Below are 18721 nucleotides of genomic sequence, written 5' to 3' on the forward strand. Positions count from 1 at the left end.
AACCTGAGGCAGACAGCTAGCTCTCCAGCATGCGGACAACCAGATCTGTGTTTCAAACTGATTGTCATGGGTAAGTCATACCAGTAGACATTATAGAGCTTCATACACCAACTATGTAATTATTTATCGAATCCTAATGTATATTGTATTATTGAAATCTTTGGCACTTGAGTTTAAACTAGGCTTGAGTGAACTGGCCTGATTCTGATTTAACCCTGTCTAAACAACGCAGGTGCACTTCAGCTTGAATTACTTGAGCTAGTTAGATATTGCATTCATAATGGAGCTAAATATTTAAAGCCTAACATAGTCTGCTCGAAAAGGTAATGTACGTTTTAGACTCCATATGTAGCTCAATTCCAAAGTGTTATACAATTCTGGGGTTCTGATCCTTAATGAAATATACAACGTGGCCAGCATATCCTGCCACCCTCACCTGAAATCAGAGAGTGGAGTCAGAATTGTTTACTTGGCCAAGAAAGATTAATCATAACTATCCTTAACATAAACACTCAAATCTACGTAGTAGAGATAACGCAATTAATTTATGAAGAGCCATTTTTTTTCAGTAAAGCAAAAATATGTTCTTTAATATTCAAGAAAAATTATTCTTTTCAGTGTGTTAGTCAGAGCCTAGATAGCAGTTAGTGCTTTATCTCCACTAATCTACTATTGTTGATATACATCAACATTTTGATTTTGTGATTCATTCTTTAAAAATAATAATTCAACAAAAGCCAGAGCCATTTTTTTGTATCATGAGAATGGGCAGTTGTCTAACATCTGTAATACAAACGCTGGCCATTTACATAAAGAAAGGCACAGATAGATGTTCCTTTGGCAATTCATTAAGTGCTTTTATTACCCAGCATAATGTGTACCTATGTTAGGTACATTCGAAAGTGCAAATGTTAAGTCAGTCCATTAATTGAATTCTATGACTTGAACCTTGAACACAGAACTCGACAGCAGGTGGCCAACCTACTTGTAACCAAGAGGGGTCTTGAAATATCAACCTAAATTGATCTGCGCCCTATGAGAGATGTGTTGCATTACCTTGAAAGTACAGAGACTTCCCTTTGCTCCGTTTTAATCAGCAGAAACAGAAAATTCTTTCACACATTGGCCACACCACTTAAGTAATGAGACATGTGTTTTGGCACATACTTGTGCCTTTTTCAATCAGGGCTAATGACCACTGTATTTACAAAATAGTAATCATGACAAATCATATACCATAGACGAAACAAAAATATATTGAATCCACATATTTGAAAAATTGAGATCCAAAAACAGTTTGGAATAACATTGAATGGTTGTTTGTCACCGAGATGACGGGGTGGGAGTGTGGATGGTAAGGTAATAGAAAATGCACATATGTACACAATACCATTTGGAAAATAAAATATAAATACAAATAAAAATAATAATAATAATGAAACAGACAAAATTGAAAAAGAGAGAGAAACCATAATGGTCTCAATTAGTTCTGGTATAAATTTGGTGAACTGCCGTTTTTAGGGGGCCATATCATATCATCTAATTGATCACAGTATGTTCCTTACCAAAAGTGGTTTGTCAATTATTTGTCTTGCAGGTCTTTCATCAGAAAGGGTATGGTAGTGACGGGTTAAATCCCTCTAAGATTTAATATGGTAAAATAATCAGATTTAGTCTATCTACTGCATTAGTAACCTTGTTTACGGTTTACGATTTACTTTAATCTAATCCTCCTTTCTTTTGGTCGGTTCCAATTATAATGAGGCACAACGGACTGAGTAATAATCTAAACAGTTCTTATATGTAACTTTGCTTATTGTCTTCTTACTGGTAATACCTTAAATATATGTGAGCGTTACGGTCTCATGGCCGAGTAAACTAAATCTGGTCATTCATATAACATGTTTAGCCTTGAGTCGGCATGCAAGCATTACATTTTTGTCTCCATTCTATACATTAAACCAATTTTACTGTTGCTTTGACTCATTGCGTTCTGCATGCAAATGCAGTGCCGTGTCACTGGTGAGCTTGTAACCGCACACAGGCATTACGATCCCACTACTAAGTAAACAGAGTCTTGTTCCTTAGTGAGAACGAATATTGCCATGAGATCAATGAGATGATATGGTCCCCAAAAAAGGGCACTTCACCAAATGTATACCAGAACTAATTGAGACCATTATGGTTTCTCTCTCGTTTTCACTTTTGTCTGTTTCATTATTATTATTATTTTTATTTGCATTTTCTTTTCCAAATGGTATTGTGTACATATGTGCATTTTCTCTTAACTTACAATCCACGCCCCCATCCCTCATCTCGGTGATAAACAACCATTCAATGTTACTGCAAATTGTTTTTGGATCTCAATTATTCAAATATGTGGATTCAATATATTTTTGTTTCGTCTGTGGTATATGATTTGTCGCAATTACTATTTTGTAAATACAGTGGTCATTAGCCCTGATTGAAAAAGGCACAAGTACGTGCCGAAACACGTTTTTCCACGAAGGGCCAGCATGTTAAAATAAAAAAGCATAACATTTGCACACAGCAACCACTACCGTAGTTCTGTTATGAATTAAGTGGCGCGGCCAATGTGTGAAAGAATTTTCTGTTTCTCCTACTTGTAACCAACACACTCTGGTATAGAGATTATCCGCTGCCAACCCTTGACTGAATCCACTTTTCTTTTGTTAATTCCATTTACCCAGCCAACCCTTACACCCCAAACAACAATGTTGTACATCATAGTAGCACGTATGGTAGTGACTTCCAATGCATATTTATAAGCCAAACTATACCTACACATCTGTGAATCAAAATACAAAGTTTCCAATCACAAAGATATTGCACAGAGTCATTTTGCCTTATCGTTGATTTACCCATGGAGTGGATTATGCTATTCACAAAAAGCTTACACCATTGGTGCAACTGAATGTTACTCAATGTTATTTCCTTTACAATGTACAAATCAGAGTTACTCACTATAATGCCATTGTGAATTGGCCCCAACATGTTTATTGTTTGTCGTTTTATGGGCTCCAAATGACTTGTGCCAATTTGACCATACTGGATACAAAAGAACTCTACAGTTTGAAGTAGTTTAAAGTTATAAAAAACGAAGTCAAGAAATTGTGACAATTTTAGATTTGGTTGGAATCCCTCCTAGATTTGCTGAACAGTGGTTTAACAATAATTTCAATGACTGGAAGCATGATTTCCCCATTCTCACTTTAAAATACACTTTGCTCGCAGCCCAGTATAGTTAATCTGTCTATGATTTTCCTAGTTTACGTCCTGGGTTTAATCAAGCAGTATCAAAGAATTCATCTTCTATGTACAATGTAATGGTACAAAAGAAGGGAAAACATGCTTGTGCTAATATTAGGAAATAATTCTCCCTCATTACTAACATGTGTGACTATTGTGCCATTGTCAACATGCTCCACAGCCCAAACGAATTCTGTTTACCATTTTGTCATCGTTCACCTTTCAAAGTGAATTTCCGCACGCTCGCACCAGAGGCTTAGCACTAACCTGATTAATTATTCAAACGTGAATATGTAAAGCCTCAACCAACAAAGAACATATTTATTATAAAGAAGATATTTTCTTATGTGAGTGCAATACATTTCTGCAACAAAGGATAAATGTCAATGCTCTGTGTATGTGGGTACCAACTGTTTTATGGAGTATATGCTGTATCAATTTAGATGTGAATGTGGTACATTTCAATAAGAGAAAGCACAAGACGCTCATGGCAAATATTGGTTTAGGTTGGGAAGAATATGTGTGATGTTATAAAGCATGATATTCTTGATTATTTTGTATTAAAAAGTATGCATCACTGTTGTGTTCTTTACATGTTCTTTACATGTGTATTCGAAGCGCTTGAATCTCTCTGAATCAGTCAGTGCAGATTTATGCTCATCACAGTTTCAGTTGTACAAGAATGGAAGAGGAAAACAAGCATGTCTCTGTAGAAAAGGTTCATTTATTCAGCATACTGAAAATCTGTCAATAGAACCAACCAAAACCACACCGAGAGCTTCTGCTTCCTGGCTTCTTTAAGACACTGAAAAAATAAGTAATTCATTTTTACAAAGACAAGTATGTTCTTTTCTGTTCTCCAAATCTGACTGGCATACTTTCTCTTGGGGTATATGTTGTATTACAATAACAAGCATAGATCATCATTATTCTTACAACTGATAGGTGCAAATGATGATGTTGAACATGTAGAGTCCTAACACACTGATCTTATACTAGATTTGTCTTATGAAATAACATGTTAAAACTGATGTTTATTTGGGAAATAAAACATTATAATAGTCATTCAAGCAGTCAAGCGCATCCGGCAGTCATATCCTCAGTGGTCAAAGGGATCTAAAAAGGTTAGTCAAGATGGGAAAATGACTTACCTGTGATTCATTATAGATATCTTCATTGGAATCATACAAATAGCCTATCTTGGCCCATACCACATTTAATTAAACAACTTGTATTGGATTTATAGCTAATATATAAATGGCCAAATACAGTTTGCACTGGTTCCTTTTTATGGCAGAAATATATTTGAAGGAGACTGTCTTTTTTATGACTTCTTTGAACTTGGTAAGCCATGTAAACAAAATAAAAAGATGAAAGAAAAAATAGGCTCACTATGATCGTAGGTAAAAGCCAATGCACGGCTAGCCAATGCACGGCTCTGCCTCTTAAGAATCAGCTCCTGGATGGATAATTTAAACAACTGAGAAGATTTCTCAAGTAGGCATGAGCCACCTACATATCCTCTCTAATGTAAAAAATCAAGACAGTAGTGTTTTGTGAACATGTGAATTTATTTCCGCTTTACAAGTATCCAAAATGGGGACATTGCTAAGTAAGGACACAGTAGTCAACTCTAGTGGAGTGAGCAATTTATCTGCCTGGAATGGTGTCTATCTGCCTTCTTATAAGAGTGGATATTTCAAGATACAATCCTACTAGAAATGAACTGCTAAAATGCCAAGATACCCTTATCAATGAGTCAATAGTTCACAAAATGTTGGTTTTGTCTTTCTAATTACCTTAGTCTTCTCACAACAAAATGTGAATTGTCTCTTAATGTCTAAATGGTGCACGGTTTGCTCAGCAGGTGTGGAAGCATTAGAGAAGAAAGCAGGTAAAGGTATGGTTTGCTTTGCCTGGCAATCCAAAGCCACATTAGGCAACAAAAGAAGGGTGTGTCCTAAGAACTACATTATTCTTTTGAAATACAAAGCGGGACTTGTAAGAACACATTGCCTGTATTACACTAACTCAGCAGGCTAACTAAAAAGGCCACGGTCCACGTAAGATGCTGCAAATCAACAATAGGAAGAGGTTCAAAGCAGGACCATATTATCTTGAACAAATCAACATTGAGATCCCAAGGTGGAGATGTTTTTCTAATCAGGAAAAATCACTTTTTCAGACCTTCCAAAAAGTCTTTGATGACTGGGATAATGAAGGTATAGGTGTGGGATAGGCCTTCATCTAAACCGTAATGGCTGAAAGATAAATCCTATTGGAGGGGTATTGTGTGCCACTTCTTGCTCAATGTTTTAAATATGGTAATACCTCATTCTTTTGACATTTACATGGATCCACTTTCCTCCTCACGGACCAAATGTAGAATTGCTTCCACCTAAATATTTAGCATATAGTTATGGAAGCCCTTTTGATTTCTTTCAAAATGTTCATACAGTCTTGAGGTGGATTCAAATGTCCTTACTAAAGGACCTCGAGCCAGGATGCCAAGCTCAACAATTAAAGTTTCAGGTTGAGTAGGCTGCTTCGCATTTCATCACCAGATTCTGTTTGCATGGCAATATTTTGTGTGAAGCAACAGTTATCTGAAGTAGATCTGTATACCTGCCACCAATTTCTCTGCCAGGCCGGTGCTATAAGGATCATCTTTGCCCTTTGGCTGCCTCATTTTCCAGATGCTCTGTGTGATCAGTGGAATTGGAGCAAAGACATAAATATATTTTCCAGACCAGAGCATCAAAGGGGCAATGCCCAGGTGTCAGCATTCTTAAAACCTTGAGATGAAGTCTGGACATTTTGTGTTTGCTGCTGTGGCAAACAGTTCTATCAGGGACCCACTTGCCCTCCCTTGTACACTCCTTTTCCTCTTTGGTTTACAGGTAATGAGTCTATTGTGTTCTTCACAAGATGAGCTTTTTCTCCAGGCTGTGTCTTCCCAGATGAACATATGAGGTGTTTTTTTTTTTGGTGACGTAGCTGGCGGAGTGAACTTGAGCCTCAGTGCACATCACTGGCTGACAATTTTGAGCTTGTCTCAAAGTCAAGTTGACTTTACAGAGGAGACACATCAAGAGTTCAGTGTCAAGTGTTTTATTGGGACTACCAACAATTTTGAGTCGGCTTAAAGGTCATACATGATATAAACAAATCAAATTGTTTCTGAAGACAGTCAAAATTCTGTCTTTCTTTAAACAGTCTCTCCAGGTTTATCACTGGTGTCCCTTTGTAAAATTTCCTCTTTGATGACAGGAGGGCGGCTTCCCCATTGGCCCAGCAGATGGGGAGCAGAAGAGGACTGCCCTACAGGGAACTCTGGCGGGCCTCTGATCATGCCCCTTTATTTCCAAATGTTCTTATGGGAAAGCAGTTGGGCTTGCTTAACATGTGTAATATGGGGCCAATTACATAATTATTTCCAGTGCCTCTTTTGTTTCCCAGTCAGCCCTGATGGGGGTTTATTTGAGCAAGTTGTTTTTTAGTGCCACAGTTCTGATCAACAGTTTCCACAACTTATCTCAGAGGTGAGGTTGGCTAGGATATCCTATGAGTTGACTATTGGGCTTCTCATCACCTTCCTGCTCCATGGTTGTGTTTCTGCAGCCACCAAAACTGCTCTTAGACTCTTCCTCGATGGTCCAATGCTTAATGTCACCCATGGGCTTATCCTCCCTTTTGAACACCAGGCTAACTTTTGGCTAGCCTCTGCCACGTTCTTTCACATGCTCATTCCTCCTCCCATCTGTCCCAACCTGTGGACATGAGTTTTGTTTTTCCCTTACTGGCACTGTCCCTATTCCTCGAAAGGAGACCAAACTTTTCTTCTTTCCTGACCTATTCTTTTCTTCCTTTTCTCCACCCCTCTTCCCTTTCTCCTCCACTGATGTTAATCTCTCCCCAACTCCTCGCCTCTCGCATCTTTGCACCTGCTTAACGCCACATCTACCTTCAACAACTCATCCTCTACTGTTAACTTCTCCAGATCTTTCCATCTTTTCCCCACCTCCAACCTCTCCTGCACATCAATCCTCTCCTGCTTCCTCAACCACTCTTCATTCAACTCCACCTCCTGCACCTCTACCTTTTCCCCTGCTCCCCTGCTCACTGCTGTGCTACTACAAACTCCCAGACTACACCTTGGTTGCTCCCACTTTATACAGACATGTTCTTCTACCCAACAGGCTGGGCTAGAGTCAAGGTCTGCAGCTTTTTTGTCATTATTGTATATGCAGGATTGGTTATAAGCTAACATGTGTAATCTTGATTGAAATCAGATGAGGGAATGCCTAGCCTCCTCCTTGGGTGGGCCTTTGCGGTCACTCCACATTGGCTGGCATTCACCATATTGGTTTCCACATTGGTTGGTATTTGCAGTCACTCATATACCCAGAAACTCGCACACAATACTTGTGCTGTTTGCATGCTCCCTCTCTGTTCTTCATTTGTTGGGAAGACCTCTCGCACTGCAGAACCGCGGTTAAGAGTTACAAAAGCATTATTTGTTGTAGCATTTTAAAGGTTATTAGAGTCCTTGGCATCTTCTGGATCGGGCAAATTACAGACATGATACAGCCTTTCCTGAGAAGGAGCAGCACTAGTTTGGAGTCAAATGTTATGAGCCCTAGCCTGTTGACAACATTGTTGTGTGGGCAACCATGGGATCCCCCAATACCACGTCTGAGCCCCATATCGCACTGCTAGTGATTGTACCCACTCTGAGTTGTCCCATACATACACTAAGTGACAGGCAGGGGATATCATCAAAAGCACCCAAATGATTTTGCGATGTTTGTCCACGCCGGAGAATGATGCTGAATTTCGCCTCCCACCAGCAAGCTTGTTAGTGGGAGAGGGAGTGCCAAGTCACTGAGACTGTGGAACAGGCTTACTCACTTCTGATTCATTTTCCACACCCTTTATGCCTCTAACTTTGTTGGTAACAAGACTTTTAGGTCAGAGGGACAGTTGGACACCTTGCAGATGGATTTTCAAGGAAAGCCCTCGTCTAGGATTTTGGCAATGGAGTTCCTTCATTTATCCATTTCAAATGATTGCAATGTGTCTTTCTCGGTTTTCATCTTCTGAGCCTCCTCACCTTCTGGGCTCCGAATAGAAAAGATAACGAGGAGGGAAGACCCAAATGTTTCAACTGTGGTTCCAGCTTTAGAGATGGCAATCTTACCCAGGATGCCTCTTGGACAATCTGTGACAGTTCTCCATTAATTGGAAGTTTGATCTGTATCAGCAGGGATATTAACTGGTTAGAAACAATTTCCCCTCACATACAAACTCCTACAAATCCCCTTGTTTATCTATTGGCATATACTGGACTAGCTGTTCTTCTGAATTCCAGAGGGCTTTATCACACCTTCCAAGTAATATAGTAGCAATGGATGCACTTGAGGCAGAAGAAGAAAGTCAGCTACACTTTTATCATCCATCTTCCTGCTGCCCTTATTTGGAGGATGTGATAACGATGAGGAAGATGAACCCATGGGGGGTTATTTTCTTTGATCATGCCACAGACATATTATCCACTGGAGTAAAAGGTCTGGGAAATCATAGAGACGTTCTTAGCTACTAAGAAGTGGCAATGTTGAGCTTCTTCATTTCCCAAATAAGAACTTAATTGAAGGTGATGCCATTGTTTAAGGGAAAGCCTAATGGTGTTAAAGCCTATCACACATTCTAAGCAAAACAAAATGTCTGGACTGCATTCCTCAATCATGGCATCTTCAGGAAACCAATAAAGGCCTTCATCTTGCTCATCCTCTTTTGGCATTCCTTCCCCCCACATACTAAACATCTGTCAAGGAGGGCAGGCTAAACAGGGATATGAAGAAGTAAAGGAGACAGTGGATAGCTGAAGGCCTAAGTCTTGCGTGAGTTCCAAATTCGCTCATAAAAAATACATAATTGACATACATTTGTGGTTAAAAAGCCAGAGGAGTTCAGAGAGTCCTCACTATAGATCGGGAAAAATGAATTGTGGGGTGAATGTCACTGCAGAAACCTATGTGCCTTGCTCATTAGCAGATTCCTAAAGCATCAGGGTCCTGCATTGTCCTTGACCTATGTACATAATGAGAATTTTTCGTTTTTTTCTTTGGTGTACATAGCTTTGCTAGTGCAAAGCAGGCTCAAAACGATGCATTTTTCTGCCTTAAAAATCGAATTAATGCTGTTTTAATTTGGCTGAATATGTATTGCCTTTGTAAATGAAATTCCTTTTTTTATCATCGGGGTCCCACTCATACGTTGAGATATTCTGTGTTTACGATTTTTAATGAGGACCCACTGATGAAAATGTGTTCATATTTATTGTATACTGGCTGCTTGGTGGTCATAAAAAATGTGTACAACTGCCTCATTTCATTGCCCTTAACTTCAGCTAAGGATGAACAACAAATCAGGTTTGTGATTATGTCCAGTCGCCTCCACGCCAACTGCTAAACCATTTTCAATCAAATTATTCCCAAACCTTTCGTGGACATGTAAGGCTGGGCTTCAGATGCGTTTGCTAGCACTATACGACCCAAAAGAAAGTGTACTGCCATGACCATATTCTGCATAACCACTAGTGCTCTTACAATATGTAGTCAATTGCCGTCCATGCTTTTTGCATGTCACTTGATGTAAGTTTTTATAAAAGCTGATGTTGTCATATGTGTCTTGGTGACCAGAGCCGTTTTGGTAAATATGCAGCATCTTCCCTCAATAAAGAAAGTTAAGTGAGAGAGACGTGTCTGTCGTTTGTAGTGTTATTCCGTTTCTGCAACAAAAGCAATGTTTTATTTTTATTTACAAAAAGGTACTTTTAGTAGTGCTCTATTGCTCACCTCTCTTCTTCTGCTAATGGCTGATTGAACATTATATATATATTTAAACTTTTAACAGTCAATTTCTTAGACGTACACGTGATGTACCACTGCTGTTCGTGTTAGTGGCTTTGTGGTTCTCCTGTAAGTTAACCGTCGTACAGTATATGATCATAGTGATGATGCTAGAGACTTGAGTAATTGGCGATTACAGTGTTCAATTTATAATTACTATCATCGCCTTTCCTCACCACTTGAATAATGATGTCTTGAAAGATACACCAACGAAATAGACTTTTCCTGATTTTACTTCATGTTCTTCAGCAGATGGGACCACGATAGACTGCTGGGCGTAGCTTGTCACTGCATCATAAAGAATAACCTAGTAAGGAAAGACATTGCAGTGTAATATTCACTGCATATTGCACTAAATGTCACATTGTTAAAAAGGAAGAAAAAACATGTTTATATATTTTTTTAATGATTATTGACTTTTAGGGTACCTATATAATAGAAAACATCTTAGCACCACTAGAGTAAGATGAACGAAAAGGATGAAAAGAATGCAATGGACATTTGTTTTCTGACCAATCAAGTTTTGGTGGGCTTTCTGAAGGTTAGATGATGCGTTTGTACTGGGGCCTGAATCAGTTATGTTAACAGATTCCACGTTTCCCCAGATGCAAGCATGTTTTTAGGGTCTGTATGTGAAAATCACTTGAGGTATATTTCAGAAAATATGAATTTGCAAACCCACTGCAAAATTCAGGTTTAGACTGGCTTTGTACTTGTTTTTGGCACTCGCCAATCATGTAACTACACAGGCGATGTGTGGTCCTTCTGTAGTACCAGATGCAATGTTGCATCAATTTGTGAGGCTTCCCGGAATTTTTATCGCGGAAGGCTCAAGCTAAATATTGATGCCACTTAGTCACCAGCACTTCCAGTACCACTTCTTCCCCTTGAGGAACCCATGTAGACGAGCACCCGAGGAATAATTTACAATATGCACCCCCTAAACTATGGCCTTTTGCAGGGTACAAGGTGTGCCAAAGACATTCTCAGATCAATTACCAGTAGATACTCATTCAGAAACGTCTACCTCTAGGTTACAGCATTGGGCTCCTACCAAATTCGGCCAAGGCTGCTTCTTGCGCACAAAACAAGCAAATGGCTATCGTTTCTGCTCCATGTTTTAAAAGCGATCTTAAACTTCAGTAAAAAAGCTATTATAAACTGTGTCTTCCTTTGAAAGTACTATGGGTCAGTTTGCAGCCACAAATGCACCTTTGACCATGTGCCACCTCCAAAATTGCAGCCTGTTGCATACACAGGTATAGTATGATGAAACTCTACATATGAGACATACGGTTTGTGAATGAGCACTGTGCTTGGGAGCAGTACGTGCCTGATTTAGCCAACAGTCCGTTTATTTAGCAAACAGAATCTCGGAATATGCACTGGGTGTGATTAGTTGGTCGACTCTCAGTTCATTTTAACAACATTGTAGTGTTCTTTTGTGCATGGCTTTATTTAAACGCATGTTGCCTTTAATAACTGTTATCCACAGTTTATACTGTGAGCTTGCTACAAACTGGCTTTGATTACTCTCATTGGAATGTTTTTGGGATGGTTTTTGTTACTGGCAATTAATATTTACAAGAGCAAGATAAAACTTATATCTGTTTCGTCACTTTCCATATTTGTTTTATGTGTCATACATTTTGTTTTCTTCTCTACTTAAATGATGTGATAGCATGTTTGATTGCTTTATTTTAGGACTGTAAAGGGACTTTAAAATGACTATCATGTAGACAGGTGTATTTGCATAGAGGTGATATTTGACAAAACTTTGATATTCTCCAAATCCCTAACCATTACGGGAAGTTCCATCGTATGTACTAAATATTTATAAACACATCTTTCTTGCCAATGTGTGCAGCAATCCCTCACCTTCTTTCCTTATAAATGGGGGATGTTTTGCTCGGATTTCTCTTATTGGTGTTAATATGCCACTCAACACTTAATGGATTATCATTTGATCCACTAGTTCTCACATATTTAATATTGTATTCGTTTCGATATGAAGACGAATACTATGTCATTTCCGTCAGTGTTGCAGTGGGGCAGGCACTGCATAAAGACAACCCCCTCCCATCTTATTGTCACAGCGCTCTCCCATCTCAGCAATTTCTTCAGTTGCTCACAAGGTGGATCTGGATTCTGAGAGTAAATATTGGTGGTCTTAAGTTGGTGTTATATGAGGGTCTTCTTCGCTTGCTGGTGTAACTGTAAGTCAGTAATTTCCTGTTCAGCTTTGGAGCAATGTAGCACCTCGCCGATCCTCTTTAATTGTGGTCATTTATTTTTTTCATGAATTTCTTAGCTTTCTAATCTAGGTGTATGCAACCACTTCCACTTGAAGAAATTAACGTAATCTGACAATGACCAGGGACCCAACAGCATTTGTGAACCTTTCTGCAGTTCTGAACCTTTAGAAAATAGTAAAAGCTTTCAGGAATTCACACGCTTTCAAAAATGGGCTCAGTCTTCAACTTGTTCCGTCTTATCAGATGGTTCTTCTGTGATTTCAGTGTCGGTCCAAAATGTGGATTTGGGGGCCAATGTACAAATCTTATAGATGTATTCCTATTTTTAAGGGGGAGTTTCTGAAAACGAAAAACAAGTTTTTTTTTTTTTTTTTAAATCCAAACAATCTCAGCACTCTGTATGTTTAATTTTGAAAAAGTCTACTTTAGAAGATGCCAGGCTATGTCTGGGTAGTTGTTTGGAAATTTGAACAGGAAAAATGTCAGGACACAATGATTGCAAGTTTTGAATCCCCAAATTCGATGTTCACCATACTTGACATGGCCATTCTTAATCGTCTGAATAATGTTTTATTGTAAATTATCGACCCATCAACAATTTCCATTTATAATGGAATTGACGATTGAAAATAAATTTGAGAGTCAATATTACTGACTCCTAAATATCTATCTAGAGTATGAGGGCCTTAATTTACAAAAGTCTTTTACAATGGCGAAATCCCATTGGAACACGTTTTGTAAAACAGGCTTTAAGAGTGTTATGGGTAATCCAGTAAAATACCAAATTTGGGGATAATAGAGTGATCCTGCACCTTTACAAACCTTTAGAAAAATGGACAGAATTGCATCCAAAAATGTTCTTTTGTACAAAAAACAATGAGAGTTTTGGTACAATAGTATGACTTCTTTCACAGTGGCATTAAATATCATACCATGTTGTGTTAATGCACGCTCTTGACCATGTAGCAAGAAAGTCTGTTACAAGCACATACTTGTTATTCATATCTTTTCTGCATCGTAGAATATCTGTGGACCCACACATAAGACCGTTTAAGTTAAATGTTTTGCTCCAGTCATGGTCACCTCCTGGGGTCCTCTTCCTACATACCTATTCATAAGTCCCTCTCCTCCCCCCTCATAAAATAACTGGAGTTTGATTTTCAGAGTTTTGGAATTCATTTACAATAGAACGTTCTCCCTTTGTTTGTTTGTTTGTTTGTTTGTTTGTTTGTTTGTTTGTTTGTTTATTTATAAAGCGCACCAGACCCAAGGGTATTAGGGCGCAGAAGAAGGAAAAGAGGATTGTTTTGGAGCAGGTTCATACAGCCTTCCCTTTGTGATTTGCGTGTGAAAGATGTGTTTGATGTAGGAAAGTACGAATATGTTCTTTCCAATTCCACAGGACTTCTGCTAGTGCATGGACAATTGTGAATACTATGCTGCCGTTTTTGAAAATACATATTACATGTTTGGATGTTGTGACTGTAGTAAGAGCAGCAGCTACAAAGGAATAATATCATAGCAATTATTTATTTTCCATTATTAATGGAAATAGTCATCACTCCTCCTGTGAAATACATATTGTGAATTAATAAAAAGACTAGGTTTATTCACATTGATGTCACAAATATATGCATGGTAAGCTGCAATACAGTCCAAAAATACAATTTTGGAATAGTGAGATGAACATTGCAAACGTCTCTTCAGCTCTCTCTTTGCCTCACTTACAAGTTCTCTCTGCTTCCCTCCCCTGTGTTCTCTCTCCATATATAGAATGATATAGATGATAGATAGATACATTATATTGCCGCGGTTGTAGCAGTTTAGTTACAGTTGCATGTCATTTTACATTGAAAAAAACGAGTTATTTAATTTTTGACCATGTCAAGGAAAGGCTAACAAATTTGGCGAGCAACATATCTGGCCAGTTCCAGTCACCCATGGCAGACTTGGTGACTTATCATGAAGATTCTAATGTAGAAAAAGAATGTTGAAAGGGTGTTTTTGCATTGGATTTTTCATAAATCCACAAAAACAGGCTTTCAGGATACAAAATACCACACTGAAATTCATGTGTAAAAACACCAAAAATAATCGGCAGAAGAAATTAAACAAAACACCAAATTGTGGAATGATTGTCTGAAAAAAAGCATAAAACACATGAACGCGAACAGTCTATAAAATGGAACTAAACACCAAAAATCACAATTAACGGATGAAAAGCACACATATACACACACACACAAAACATTCATGGCCAATGGTGGTATATTCGTATTTGGCTCTTTCGCACGTATGCAACAGTTGCATTCAAGGCCACATCGTGACCAACATCAATGCGCTCTGAATAATACCTCAGACAACATACTTGTATCATACATCTGATTGTGGAATATAGTAAATACGCACAGAACATGCATTATGACACCCAAAATACAATACTCACACAAATTCTGCACACCATACACAGAAAAAAACAAAAGTAAAAAAAAGAGGAAATCATTTGGTAAAAAAAACTATTTTAGTTAAGGTTACTACCTCTAAGAATGTGGAGTCTAGCAATGGGAATGCCAATGTTAAGGCACAAACACTTTGTCCTAATAAGGTATTTCCCTGATACAAAGGAAGGCACACCACAAATAAACCTTTCTTCACCACTACTTCACAAAACTAACTTTAAATGTTAGGTACCTCATTTAGACAGAGTACCTTAACTTTTGCTTTCCCAACTTCTGCAGAAATCATGTTTTCGTAGGTTGTAACTTTAACTGCTATTTACATATGTTATGAAATCTACGATAGCTACGCTGTATTTGTGGTTCAGATGGACTACTCATAGGTAGACCAACTTTTCAGATGCCAATAACTTTGACACAGTTTGACAAAACTGTACACAATATCTCAAAAATAATATGCAACTAACTTAATTTTTTTTTAACATTTTGTAATGTTCCAACCTGAGGGGTCAGGCTATAAGGGGGCATCATAAGCGTTGTATTTCACCATGCAACCTCCCAACGGTTATTATTGGTCTTACCTACAATAAAAACTATGGGACATATTTACACGATACCGATACAAGAAGGTGCAATCTGATCCTCTCTTAGTTTGCTGAAAATCTATCAACCAATTAGTAAATAAAAAAAATCTAAAAAGTGTCTGAAAAGTGCAAAAATGATTTAAGAGATATTTCGTGTCTGCTGACACAAATAATAAGGATGCAGAAATGTGCTTGGCTGACCACCATCATGGATTCAGAACCTGTACTGAAATACTGTTTGCAGTGGGCATGTAGCAGCCCCCCGTGGCTTGTTCTGACCCTAGGGAGGACAAGGGCATGACTCAGAGAGGCGGAATAAGATACTTTCAAAAGAACTAGGAAATGTGGACCTAGTTGTGGCTCTGTGGATTGAGGGGAGTGTTGGTATGCAGATTGTTGCTTCCCCTAATAAATGATACAGAAACATTAATAGAAGGACATTTTGGGAGACATATATGTTTTTCCCCCTTGAAAAGATTTGCATGACACTTTCAAAAATACAAAAACGATTAATGAATATGTTTGTGTGTATATATAAATATATATATATATATATATATATATATATATATATATATATATATATATATATATATATATATATATATATATATATACACACACAGAAAAAACTTTAGTTAAGGTGTAGTTAAGTTGAGCTGGTTTAACGCAACAAAACCATTGAAATTAAGCAGATGTGGGAAGTCATGAGCAGCTTAACTCGGCACGCTCCCGTTGATGTCTCCCATAATGTTATGTCGCCATAACACCAATCTGTATGTCATTGTGACTCCCTTCTCTTATAAATATGTGATCATGGGCTTTGCCATGGGAATGTGCCAAGTTAAGCTGGTCATAACTTCCCACATCCGCTGAATATCAAGGGTTTTGTTGTGTTAAATCTGCTCAACTGAACGAACGTTTTTTCAGTGAATTTCAAGGGGTTTTGTAATACCATATTTTGTTCACGGGCCACTAGCCCATGGCCTTTGACCCTGGTCAGTGAGCAGGGCGTTTGGCCGTGCCCACTATATATTTTAAGACACTACCGGGCCACTGGACATGGCCTTCAGCATTGTCCACTGTCTATGTTCCCCCAATATGTTTCTTTTGGGCCCAAAAATGTAATTGTGAATCCCTTCTCTTATAATATGGATGTGCACATGGTCTTTGCAACAGGAACGTGCCGAGATAAGCTGGTCATGATTTCCCACATCTGCTGAATTTCAAGAGTTCTGATGCGTTAAATCTCAAGGGATTTGTTATACCACAGTGTTTACTGGCCACTAGCATGTCCCTTGTTCCTAGCCAGTGAGCAGGGCCTTTGGCTATGCCCACTGTATATTTTCAGACACTACCGAGCCACAAGCCGTGGCCTGTGGCCACACTCTTCGGCCATGGCAACTGTATATGTTCCCCCAATATGTTTCATTTTGACCTACTAGGTGGCTGGCCACTCTACATGTTTTTTTGGCCCTTCCCTGTTGAGTCAGCACAGCCTTTGGCCAAGCCCACTGTATATTTTAAATACACACTCATTATCCCCCACCTCACTCTAGCTGTAAAATTAGTTATTTTTGTAACTGGAAATACTGGCGCTCTGGGGGGCGACGCCTTATAATCCCAGAAGTAAAATGTCGGTCGACTATTACTGATAGAATGCCATGTTTATGAGATCATGTAGAAAAAAACACGGATGTCGTAGGTCACTGTATCCAGACGGTAGTAAAGCCTAACCGTCATCATACACAGTGTAAAGCAAAAGAGATTCCAGGACTCAGCGCCATCAAATATATGTTTGTTTAATTGTGTTGTATTGTCACACATTCAAAAACGAAAAAAAGAAGCAGCTACTTCTTCGTGTGACTACCTGTTCGTAGAGTAAAGATTCTGTTCTGGGGATCTAACCCTGTTACTACTACAGTGACAGTAGTCTTTTGGATTGGTCTCATACTACTACGGCCCAGATTTGAAAAAGGCTTAGCATAACCGAAACATGTTATCGTTTATGGGCTTTTTTTCGTTTTTGAATGTGTGACAATACAACACAATTAAACAAACATATATTTGATGGCGCTGAGTCCTGGAATCTCTTTTGCTTTACACTAGTTATTTTTTGTGTTAATACATTTTATTAACTCTTTAAAAACCTTTTTTCCCATAACTGCGATTATATTAGCAATGCACTACAACTGCGATTATCAGGAGGTGCCCGTAAATAACTGCGGGTATCTGAAAAAAGGGCACACAATCCAAAACTCTTCCCTGCCCTCTCAGGCACTTACAAAGTGCCCCCACCTCATTTCTGAAAAGCCTTTCTCCTGCAAAGCACCATGAGACATATAGCTACAATTTTGGGAGAAGGGGGAACCCCCTTCTCCATCAAATATTTTAAAAACGACTGGATGCAATAACCCCAGACCCCTTCCAGAAATCGAGTCAACGCTTTGTGCCCAAGTTGTTTCATGCCTGGTCCAGTAACATGCAGCGGTTTCTGCTGTGTGCTGTGCGGAAATGTAGACCTTTTCCCTATTGGAAAATTAATGGGGAATAGGCTGAAACAGCATTTTTATACTTTCTTAATAACATTTTCATTTTTTATTGGATCTTTCTCAAGATGTCTAGTCTGCAGGGCGTGGGTTGGTGGGAGTGACGTGATAAACATTTTATTTGCAAATTTTCAGCCACATCTGTCATGCGAGTCAGAAGTTATTAGTTTGCCCATGTATCTTGAATCTCAACTGTAGTGCACCGACTGCTGCACTATTGTATATGTATATATATATATATATATGTATATATATATATATATATATTCAATGAAAAAAACTTTGTTAAAGGGACGTTATGGTTAAGTTGCAATAATAAAAACCTATGACATTAATTGAAAAAACGTTGTTAAAAGGACGTTATGATTATAAGTAAAACGAAAAAACCTCAGAAATTCACCAGTTATGGTAAGCAACCACAACTCGCGCCACCACCGTGCACTGCTAAGACCCAGAACATCGAAGATGACATCACAGATGTCATTGATTATATTATTCATTTATTTTATTTATTAGCATTTATAGAGCGCACAGCAGCCCTTAGGCATTGTGGCGCTGTTACAAAGTAGAGGCCTGATGGTTGCAAAGAAGGTGGAGAGCATAGTGGTTACATGCTGCAGCTTATCTTAGTGGTGACAGGGTAGCTTTGCTTGTGGTTACAGGACATAGTATACATGGTGGTTACAATGGTTACAG

General features: G+C 38.5%; 1 protein-coding gene across 2 annotated transcripts in view; it reads left to right on the plus strand.

Moving 5' to 3' along the window:
• The window catches only part of LOC138521307 (sodium channel protein type 4 subunit alpha-like), a 3496387-nt gene that overhangs the window by 3312601 nt on the left and 165065 nt on the right, over positions 1-18721 (plus strand). The gene's annotated exons all lie outside the window — the stretch shown is intronic.

Source organism: Ambystoma mexicanum, chromosome 13 (assembly GCF_040938575.1).
Source record: "Ambystoma mexicanum isolate Mex_15411 chromosome 13, UKY_AmexF1_1, whole genome shotgun sequence".
NCBI classification, from domain to species: Eukaryota; Metazoa; Chordata; class Amphibia; order Caudata; family Ambystomatidae; genus Ambystoma; species Ambystoma mexicanum.